Raw genomic sequence first — 12123 nt, forward strand, 5'->3', positions numbered from 1 at the left:
GACAACAGAACCATCTTGCGACATCATGGGAGATATTGAAGAGGTAGGAGGACCAAATACTTGGTGCAGGAGTCCATAAAATTCCTTCAAATTTTTTTGTGTCAAACGCCTTTTGGATCTGCTCCGTTATATTCATCCACCATTGGTTTTTCATTTTTCTTAGTTCACGTTGCAATGTGGCCTTGACCTCTTTGTATTGTCACAAATTAGTTGTATGATTAGAATGATCTTCACAAAGTAAAGATTCATAAATTGTCTGTTTATTCATCAGCAACTGATTAATTTCAGATTGTTGTCATCAAACCAGTCCTTGTTCTTATCCCTCTTGAAGCCAAGAACTTCAGCACCAGCTGAATAAACCTGAGTCTTAAAATTCACTAATGTACCATCAAATGCAAAATTATCGAGCTTTTCTGCCATACTCTTTTGAACTTCAGGCAACTTTAACTTGACGATATCAATACGGCGCCTTAACACTATTGTGACAAACTTTCTTACGGATTCGTAAATTAAACTTTCCTCTCACCAACTTGTGATCTGTGTCACATTCAGCACTGCGCATGACACCAACAGTATATGCATCTCGAAGGTTGTGTTTTTGAGTTATGATGAAGTCAATTAGGTGACCATGCTTTGAACGGGGGTGTATCCAAGTAGCTTTGTGCTTCAGTTTACGGCGAAAAAGAGTGTTACAGATAGCAAGATTAAATTCTAAACACAGCTCTAGTAGCTTAAGGCCATTAGCATTCATGGTACCGATACCATAGCGGCCAAGAGCACTCCAGGTCTCATAGTCTTTCACCAAGAATAACAAGTATTTCATTAATTGGTGTAGATGCAACAACAGAGCGCAGAGACTCATAGAAAGACAAGATGTCATGTTCATTCGCTTGAAGAGTTGGTGTATAGACCGAAAGAATAGAGATGAATCTGTTATGTGGGAGAGAAACACAAAGTTTCATGATGCGATCACAGATACTGGAAGGAAATTCAATAGTATCAACCAAGAATGTTTTAATCGCAAAACCGACTCCACCATTTCTACAGATACCCTCCAGTTTACCAATCCAGAAGAGAGTGTAGCCTGATGATACCTCTGTCATTTGATCATCTCCTGAGAGATGAGTCTCAGACAGGGCAGCAATATCTATATCAAGTCTCCATACCTCTGTAGTGACAAGTGCTGTCCTGCGCTCTGGACGGTTGGATGACGCTTTATCAAGAACAGTGCGTACATTGCAACAGCATAAATTGAATTTCACTCCTTTTTGGAGATACATTTTTGTTTTCTTCCTGCTTACATGAACCACTGTTAGCTGCAGGAAACTAACCAGTGATAGTATGGCAGACAATTTTTAGTGCACCTCTTCTAGCACTTTCCCAAGATATTAGGTGAGCAGTGCCCTCCCTGAATAGGGGTGCTCAGTCACAGGAACCCCCACCGGAGTTGGCCTCTGTCATGTGAAGGCACAACAACAATGTTAAGATAGGGTTCCTGTCGCGTCTGTGCAGATTTGTGACTGTGTACCAAAATACAAAATAATGCAAGCGAGAGTTATGAGGCCACTTCCTACTAAATTATGGGATTCCTTTTCTTCAGTGTTATTTCCAGTCTATTATGATTTTCTATTATTTCGTTTCCACCTTGTGTCATACATGGAAGTTAATGATCAAATTTTGTTTTGTGCATCAAGTTTCTGATCTAACCAGACTTAGGAAACTTTATTTATAGCTAAGTTCTTTCATATCTTGAAAGAAGACTAAGTCAAGAAAATTTTTTTGGAAGACAGAGCATATTTATTCTGCTGGATCGTTGTTCCAAATCACTTAACATGAGTAGGGGAACACAGAGGGAAATTGATAATCATTATTTAGTCATATTTTAGAGCATTTTAAAATAAAATGTTCACAAGTATGTGTTTCAACCTAACTTACGACTTCTCTCACTCATTTTCTCTTTGACCCATGTAATGCCACATCCGTTTCCATCAATTGCCATATTCAAGTAGAGCTAATCTCGGTGTCACCAATCTGACTCTGACTGAATCCCCATTTATTGCTATTTTCAAATAACCAAATTATATACTAGTGGGCCTCCTCAAACATTATATGACAGTACCTTTCATAAAGATGTTTTGTTGAGTATTGTGGTTTTTCATAATTTTTATTTTTACTTCTTTCTATAACGTATTGTGCTCGAGTATTAATCTAAACTTTGGATAATTTAAAAATAAATGTAAATGTTGAATCAAATAGTTTCAATATGTGTTCTATATCACCTCAATGTTGCATTCCTGTCCTTGATTTACAAGAACTTTAATTGAATGTGCTCTGATGAACTCATAGAACTGGTGACCCTCATCAACGAAGATACTTTCAACTAACCTGGCAAGCAGCAAAATCCCACACCTTCACTGTTGAGATTCCCCTATGCTGAAGAGCCTTCTACTCTAATAGTTGTAATCTCTTAATCTGCTAACATTTGGAAAATCTCTCCCTGTTTTCTGCTTCTCCGACTGTGCTTCTCTGAATGTAATGTAAACAAACATCTTGCTGCTCAACTCCCTATTCAGAATGTTCCTGTAAGTATGGTCCCTAATTCACAGTAGTCTTTTATGACTCAGTTGTAATGTATTTTGTTTGGGATGAATCTGAGTAAAAATATCTATCTTTCTCCCACGATGAAATATGTGACACAAGGGTCAGAATTTCTTTCGTTGTTTGATCTCTGAAAATATTACACTTTAAGCACACGAGTCACCGTTTGATTTTATGGTGTTACTCTTTAAATTAACAAAAAAATATTATTGTATACCTAAAATATCATTAATGGCAAACAGCCAAATTGGCACAACTCCACAATATTGGTTTACAAGTGACAATAACTCCTTTCACATTAAACTCTCATTTGATCTGAATCATTACAATTGTATATGATAACTACTTTAACCGGAAGTGATCCTCTCAGATATATATATATAGAAATTTGTTCATATTATCAGAATGGTGACCATTCAGTTTGAGAAAGAGGAAAAATCATGGTACCAATTCTATAAACCTGACGATATTATTGTAACATCTTTGTTCAAACTGAAACATACTTATTTAAGCACCTTCATTAATGTGGTTTCAGAGTATATTTAGTAATGGAAGTTTAGCTCTAAAACCTTTGTAAGATTTTGTGAGATGTTGCCATTCTATGGATGCCCGGCGCTAACAGACAATATTATTGTAACGTCGTTGGATAGAAAAGATAATAGCCTGAAGTTCATGAAAATGTATGTTAATTCAAGTTTCAAGTTAAACACGAAAGCGACATCAGATAAAATTAAAAAATAAACTTCTTTTTTTTTTTTTGCATTTCATCTTCGGCAATCACGTGATCTCACTTTAAAAAAACAACCGGTAGAGAGTGATATGTAAGAATATGAAATTGCCTTCAGGTGAAGAGCAAGAAATGTTCTTTTTCTTTCTTTGCCTGGACGCGTTTGTAATGCATTTTAAACACCAATTCTGCAATTTAGTTTATTGTATTCATGGCAATCGACTGTTTCCAGGTGCTTCATAATAACAGGTTCTCATATGAGAAGACAGTCTGATGCAAGGGCCACACACCACAATGCAGACATGCGTTATTGTTCATGCACGTGGATGGTTTTTTCGGTACACTATTCTTGCTGCTTTCAGCTCTTCAGTGTGACGACGGCATTCACTTTCGAACTTTTGCAGACCAATCCGTATTCTATTCCTTCACTCTGTTCTCCCAAATACACTTGCCTCCCATGTTGTATGATCAATTCCACACCTCTTCAGATCCTCCTTTAAATAATCATTATACACATTTTTCTGTCTTCCAACTCTCCTTGATCCCACATTTAGTTCAGAACAAAATACTTTATTAGGATAGGATTCGTCGCTCATCCTTACAATGTGACCTGTTCATCTGAAAGCATTTTTAACAATTAGAAGGTCTATACGAGCAATTATGCTCTCACAGGACACTGGTGTTGGTTGACTGATCTTGCCAGTTAATTTGTTAGTCTTTGATGTAGTCTTTAGAACGCTTTAAGATGTCAGTTTATTGTATTGAACTCAATATTAATGAATTGATAATCATTTAATTCTTTTGATCGCTTCATATTGAGCTAATGTAGAATGTTGATAGATTTTTCCAGTGAAATCAAGATTTGATGTTGTATAGAATAGAAACTTTGAGAACCGTATGGATGTAGATTTTGCACATTTTTATTTTAAAACTAACCAGACTTTTTAAAAAAATGGTGACTTTTGTTCTATCGTTTGAAGATGATTATTTTACCATTTTAATTTGAATGTTCAAAACTGAAATAATTTAATAAAATTGATTTATAAAAACTAATCTTTTAGTATTATTTGGATTCTTCTGGTTACTCTTCTCATCTTGAGTGTTATTTTTACAAAATTTCGGGCAATGTAAACTTCGACCCCCTTAAGGTGTATCGTGTCAAACTCGGGAATACTTCTATCGCAAGGATCAATGGTGTAGGGGATAAAATACTTTGTAAAATTCAGTTGTAAGCTACGCTCTTCTGGTGGTTGAAGATTCAATTTTCAGTCCGGGTTACACCCAAAAACACAATTGCGAATTACTTAGGGCTTCTACTCAATCATAGCCGACGGAATGAAAGCATGCTATCCTCGTGTATTAGATAAAGGGTTCAAAATTTTGTGCAGATTCCCAAATTCAACAGAAAGATTTCCAAGTCCAACAAAAGATTCCCAAGTTCAACAAAAGATTTCCAAGTTCAACAAAAGATTTCCAAGTTCAACAAAAGATTTCCAAGTTCAACAAAAGATTCCCAAGTTCAACAAAAGATTCCCAAGTTCAACAAAAGATTCCCAAGTTCAACAAAAGATTTCCAAGTTCAACAAAAGATTCCCAAGTTCAACAAAAGATTCCCAAGTTCAACAAAAGTTTCCCAAGTTCAATAGAAAGATTCCTAAGTTCAATAGAAAGATTCCCAAGTTCAATAGAAAGATTCCCAAGTTCAATAGAAAGATTCCTAAGTTCAATAGAAAGATTCCCAAGTTCAATAGAAAGATTCCCAAGTTCAATAGAAAGATTCCCAAGTTCAATAGAAAGATTCCCAAGTTCAACAAAAGATTCCCAAGTTCAACAAAAGATTTCCAAGTTCAACAAAAGATTCCCAAGTTCAACAAAAGATTCCCAAGTTCAACAAAAGATTCCCAAGTTCAATAGAAAGATTCCTAAGTTCAATAGAAAGATTCCCAAGTTCAATAGAAAGATTCCCAAGTTCAATAGAAAGATTCCTAAGTTCAATAGAAAGATTCCCAAGTTCAATAGAAAGATTCCCAAGTTCAATAGAAAGATTCCTAAGTTCAATAGAAAGATTCCAAAGTTCAATAGAAAGATTCCCAAGTTAAACAAAAGATTCCCAAGTTCAACAAAAGATTTCCAAGTTCAACAAAAGATTTCCAAGTTCAACAAAAGATTCCCAAGTTCAACAAAAGATTCCCAAGTTCAATAGAAAGATTCCCAAGTTCAACAAAAGATTCCCAAGTTCAATAGAAAGATTCCTAAGTTCAATAGAAAGATTCCCAAGTTCAATAGAAAGATTCCCAAGTTCAATAGAAAGATTCCCAAGTTCAATAGAAAGATTCCCAAGTTCAACAGAAAGATTCCCAAGTTCAATAGAAAGATTCCTAAGTTCAATAGAAAGATTCCCAAGTTCAATAGAAAGATTCCCAAGTTCAATAGAAAGATTCCCAAGTCCAATAGAAAGATTCCCAAGTTCAATAGAAAGATTCCTAAGTTCAACAGAAAGATTCCCAAGTTCAATAGAAAGATTCCCAAGTTCAATAGAAAGATTCCTAAGTTCAATAGAAAGATTCCCAAGTTCAATAGAAAGATTCCCAAGTTCAACAAAAGATTCCCAAGTTCAACAAAAGATTCCCAAGTTCAACAAAAGATTCCCAAGTTCAATAGAAAGATTCCTAAGTTCAATAGAAAGATTCCCAAGTTCAATAGAAAGATTCCCAAGTTCAATAGAAAGATTCCTAAGTTCAATAGAAAGATTCCCAAGTTCAATAGAAAGATTCCCAAGTTCAATAGAAAGATTCCTAAGTTCAATAGAAAGATTCCTAAGTTCAATAGAAAGATTCCCAAGTTCAACAAAAGATTCCCAAGTTCAACAAAAGATTTCCAAGTTCAACAAAAGATTCCGAAGTTCAATAGAAAGATTCCCAAGTTCAATAGAAAGATTCCCAAGTTCAATAGAAAGATTCCTAAGTTAAACAAAAGATTCCCAAGTTAAATAGAAAGATTCCTAAGTTCAACAAAAGATTCCCAAGTTTAATAGAAAGATTCCCAAGTTCAATAGAAAGATTCCTAAGTTCAATAGAAAGATTCCTAAGTTCAATAGAAAGATTCCTAAGTTCAATAGAAAGATTCCCAAGTTCAATAGAAAGATTCCCAAGTTCAACAAAAGATTTCCAAGTTCAACAAAAGATTCCCAAGTTCAACAAAAGATTCCCAAGTTCAACAAAAGATTCCCAAGTTAAATAGAAAGATTCCTAAGTTCAATAGAAAGATTCCCAAGTTCAATAGAAAGATTCCCAAGTTCAATAGAAAGATTCCCAAGTTCAATAGAAAGATTCCTAAGTTCAATAGAAAGACTCCCAAGTTCAATAGAAAGATTCCCAAGTTCAATAGAAAGATTCCCAAGTTCAATAGAAAGATTCCCAAGTTCAATAGAAAGATTCCTAAGTTCAATAGAAAGATTCCCAAGTTCAATAGAAAGATTCCCAAGTTCAATAGAAAGATTCCCAAGTTCAATAGAAAGATTCCCAAGTTCAATAGAAAGATTCCTAAGTTCAATAGAAAGATTCCCAAGTTCAATAGAAAGATTCCCAAGTTCAACAAAAGATTCCCAAGTTCAACAAAAGATTCCCAAGTTCAACAAAAGATTCCCAAGTTCAATAGAAAGATTCCCAAGTTCAATAGAAAGATTCCCAAGTTCAATAGAAAGATTCCCAAGTTCAATAGAAAGATTCCCAAGTTCAATAGAAAGATTCCCAAGTTCAACAAAAGATTTCCAAGTTCAACAAAAGTTTCCCAAGTTCAACAAAAGATTCCCAAGTTCAATAGAAAGATTCCCAAGTTCAACAAAAGATTCCCAAGTTCAATAGAAAGATTCCCAAGTTCAACAAAAGATTCCCAAGTTCAATAGAAAGATTCCTAAGTTCAATAGAAAGATTCCCAAGTTCAATAGAAAGATTCCCAAGTTCAATAGAAAGATTCCCAAGTTCAATAGAAAGATTCCCAAGTTCAATAGAAAGATTCCCAAGTTCAATAGAAAGATTCCCAAGTTCAATAGAAAGATTTCCAAGTTCAATAGAAAGATTCCCAAGTTCAATAGAAAGATTCCCAAGTTCAATAGAAAGATTCCCAAGTTCAATAGAAAGATTCCTAAGTTCAATAGAAAGATTCCCAAGTTCAATAGAAAGATTCCTAAGTTCAATAGAAAGATTCCCAAGTTCAATAGAAAGATTCCCAAGTTCAATAGAAAGATTCCCAAGTTCAATAGAAAGATTCCCAAGTTCAATAGAAAGATTCCCAAGTTCAATAGAAAGATTCCGAAGTTCAATAGAAAGATTCCGAAGTTCAATAGAAAGATTCCCAAGTTCAATAGAAAGATTCCCAAGTTCAACAAAAGATTCCCAAGTTCAATAGAAAGATTCCTAAGTTCAATAGAAAGATTCCCAAGTTCAACAAGGTACGTCTAAAAAAGGTTGGAAGGTACATCGACTTAAACGTTGTGGAAATATAATACAAGATGAGAATAGTAGTTCAAAGAATCCAAATAATTAATCCTCATCTAAAAAATTCAGAAAATACAAGTATCAATGACCTCAATTATAAAAAAATATAATTTTTAAAAGCAAACTTACCCAATGTTTGCATGGGAATCAAAACTTGGGAAAGGTATGAACCCCCTCATTCTACCCAGTTATAGTAAAGTTAAACTTTTTCTTATACTCATTTACAAAGGTAAAACATTTGGTTAGAAAAACAGTCCCCAGCAATAAATGAGCTAAAAGATTATCATATCATTAAACAAAAGATCTCTACCATTTATAATAAACAAATATTGACATTTATATCGGATACATAGCCAGAGATGAGCTCATATTTGCTTTTATATATATATATATATATATATATATATATATATATATATATATATATATATATAATATAAAGCTGAACGTGTGTGTGTGTGTGTGTGTGTGTGTGACTATTTTACAAACTGATTACATATAATGATAAAAGATGTATTGAGGATCAGGAATGGGTATGTTTGATCTGGCAGAACGGTGGTTCATAAAAATTGTGGGGTCTGCATTCGTGCCTGGCCCCCAAACTATGGAAATAAAAAATGAAAAAAAAAAACGTTTACAAGGGTTTTTGATATAGATGTACATAAGAATACTTTGATAAGTATGTTTCAACTAAAATAGGGATGGTATAATAAAATTGTGGGGTCTGCTTTAGCGCATATACTCCAAGGAAATATGGCACAAACTTTAATAAAGACTTTTCGTATCTATTTGCGTAAGTATATTTTGATAATTATGTTTCAGTTTGAAGAAATATAGTATAATAAATTTATTGGGTCTTCGTTCGCAGCTGACCTCCATAGAACATAAATATGTCACAAAGTTTAACAAGATTTTTTAAAAAAGGTGAGGGTCCACAATAACAGCTTAACTTTAATCTTAATTCACGTTAGCTTTTATTTATTTTTTGGAGTTGAATCATATTGTGTCAAATAAATTCACCTCATAAATTCACGTTCTTATTAAAGTGAATGCCAAAACAAAAAAAGAGTCGGAACTTTAGACACTTCTCGACATAAATTTTGCATAACTCTATTTTTTTCCTTCTCCATTTGCACGTGGCACTCTTCCGAAAATAGATAAATAATAAAAAATAAGAACGTTATTTGTTATCGTGTCAAAAGAAGGAAAAAATCCTGCTCGCCTGATTACGTGTCTTTTTAAAAACATTTACATAACCTTTTTATTTTTATTTATATATCTGTATAAGTTTTTTTTGTCAGTGTACTAGAAGGAATTCAGTTGATTACAACCCTTTCTGTGTGTTCTTTACATTACAATAGTACAACCCTGAATCCGACGGCGCAGTACTACACCGTTCAATACTGTAAAACTGAAACAAAGCTGTTCTGCTTGAAAAGGGCGCCATTTTCTTCTTATTCATATTTATATCGATTCTTTGCTTTAAAAAACTAAAGTAAATACGTGTTTACTTTTTTAATATCCCATTTTGCTGTTTCAGATTATTTTACTAAAGTAAGTAAAGCTTCATTATTTTTCAAAACTGTTTTTGTTTCTTTGTTTTTCGATATTTTGTCGATATTATTTAGTAAGAGTGTTTAGCAGAAAAGCCAAGAAATGACTACCCGAAAAAATAAATATACAAGAAATAAATGTTACCATAGTCAATAAAAGTTCAGTTCATGTTTTTTTTTTGTTTTGAAATAGTTTTTAATGCTCTTTACTTGAAATAATTTCAGCGAACCGAAATTAAAACGAAATTTGAGGCGATAACTACTTAAATAAATTTTTATATAAATTACACATGTCATAATCGAATATTCCTCAAGCACAAAATAATGGAAAACATTAAAATATGCTTATAAATATTCCTTACGTTGACGGAACTCTTAAATTGTTAACACATAATGCTCAGGTGCCCATCCTTTAAATTGAAAACGGGGCTCTCCAATTCAAAGTCACTGCCATTTTGATTTTTTTTTTAAACCGGTTCGTGAATTAAAAAAATTTTTTTACAAACTAGTTAAAAATACAAACCAATGAACTTTTCTACCATAAAAGTAACTTTTATTGGCTATGGTAACATTTATTTCTTGTATATTTATATTATTATATATATATAACATTTTCTCTTTGTAAGGAAACATTGTTGGTTACTCTTGGCTACGAATGGAAACAAAGTTGATATAAAAAAATATATTTTCGCGAAAATTATCTTTACTTTCATATTTTGCTTAGAGTAAAATTTTGGAGTAACAAAACCTATCTCTTTACAACCCCCTCCTTTTCATAACCTATCATACTTTCATCAATCACAGTCCATTTTCTGTAGGATGTTTTTGAACCCAATCAACGACGGATACTTCTGCTAGTATATATATATATATATATATATATATATATATATATATATATATATATATTATTTTTAAAATGTAATTATCCACTGACACGTGTTTCATCGTCTACGACTTATCAGAGTGGCTGTATCTAGCGAGATTCGAAATCGGGACCCAACCAACGGTAATGAGCTGTTGAGTCCCGATTTCGAATCTCGCTAGATACAGCCACTCTGATAAGTCGTAGACGACGAAACACGTGTCAGTGGATAATTACATTTTTAAAATAATATATATACCGCTCCCCATGTGGGGTACCAAATTGGTTAAAAGGGAAAATTATTCCCAACTCGCATTTAGGTAAAAATGCACTTTTGTAAATAATTGAATTCATTCCAAACATATCGCTAAAACCAAAACAAAACAACATCTCTCTCTATATATATATATATATATATATATATATATATATATATATATATATATATATATATATATATATATATATATATAACCAATTGAAATCTTATAATATATATTTATCTTTTTATCCTGTTCGGAGCCACGTATTTCTCTTAAATTATGAGATTTAATCTTGTTTAATCTTAATAAACATTTCAAATAGTATGTATTTTTACTGTTTGTTAATTTATCGTAGATAATTTCTTTAATGATTTATAAATGTTATAACTTTTATCATATCTTATTCTCTTGAATTTATTCGTAAAAAATTTAACTTGCATGAGCAAAATATTATACTTGTCTATTGTTTAGGACACTATTATTAGAAGTTTTCACATAGGATATCATCAGAGATTACTCACTGATAATAACTGGAATCTGGGTGAACACATTATTATTATTATTAGTATTATTATTATTATTATTATTATTATTATTATTAGTAGTAGTAGTAGTAGTAGTAGTATCATTATTATTATTATTTACTCAATAGGAGTTTTAACACTGGCCATCATCAAAGATTTCTCTTTGAGAACACCTGTGGTATTCCCTGGACTCTGAGTGACGACAAGTCTCCCCAGATTTTTAGTACTCTCCATCTCTTCGATAATCTTTGGAAATGAATTTTCATTATCATAACAGTCGTTTACCATTGATTTCTCATTGGCAGCGACCACTGGTCTTCTTATTATTTCTATTATTATTATTTTTACTCACTAGGAGTTCTCATACAGAACATAATCAAAAATCACTCACTGACAACAACTGGTGACAATGAGTCTCCGCAGATTTCAAGAACTGTCCACATTTTTTGATAACCTTTGCAATTGACTTTATATTATCGCAACAGTCATTTGCTATTGATTCTCGCTGACAGTGACCATTTGTTTTCACTGGAATTTGGGTGGCCATAAGCCTCCCTAAAGTCCCAATACTCTTCACACTCATTCAGTGGAAGTCTAGTTAGTGCTTTCGCTTCTTGATCCTTCCATCTTCTTTTGCCTATTTTGTGTTGTATCAATCGTGGCTGATGCCATTTTTGTTTGGGTTTAACAAATTTCTTGCAGTTTCAGTTTCTTTGGGCCCATTTGTTGTTCTTCCATCTGTTTGTTTCACCTTTGTTGCAGTTTCCTTGTGATTGATTATAATTATTATCCTATTAACTTCACAGTGTTTTGGTGTTTTACACCGTTTTTTTCTTCAAGAGCGGGCTCTTACACTAAAGCTACCGAGGATAGTCAAAGAGTCAATTAAATAGAAAGCTACTGGCATAGAATGTTTACTGAGTCAAACAGAACTAACTTCTGGAGTACGGTGATGCTGTATCTGATTCCCAAGTTCAGCTTTTTCATAAGATAATCAGGAATTAAGCCAAGTGCACCTATGATTATTGGCACAATGGAAGTTTTCTTACTCCACAATCAAGCAATCTCCACCCTCAGTTTCTGATAGTTCCGTGGTT

This window comes from Euprymna scolopes, chromosome 3 (genome assembly GCF_053919585.1).
Source record: "Euprymna scolopes isolate OS-2025 chromosome 3, ASM5391958v1, whole genome shotgun sequence".
Lineage (NCBI taxonomy): Eukaryota > Metazoa > Mollusca > Cephalopoda > Sepiida > Sepiolidae > Euprymna > Euprymna scolopes.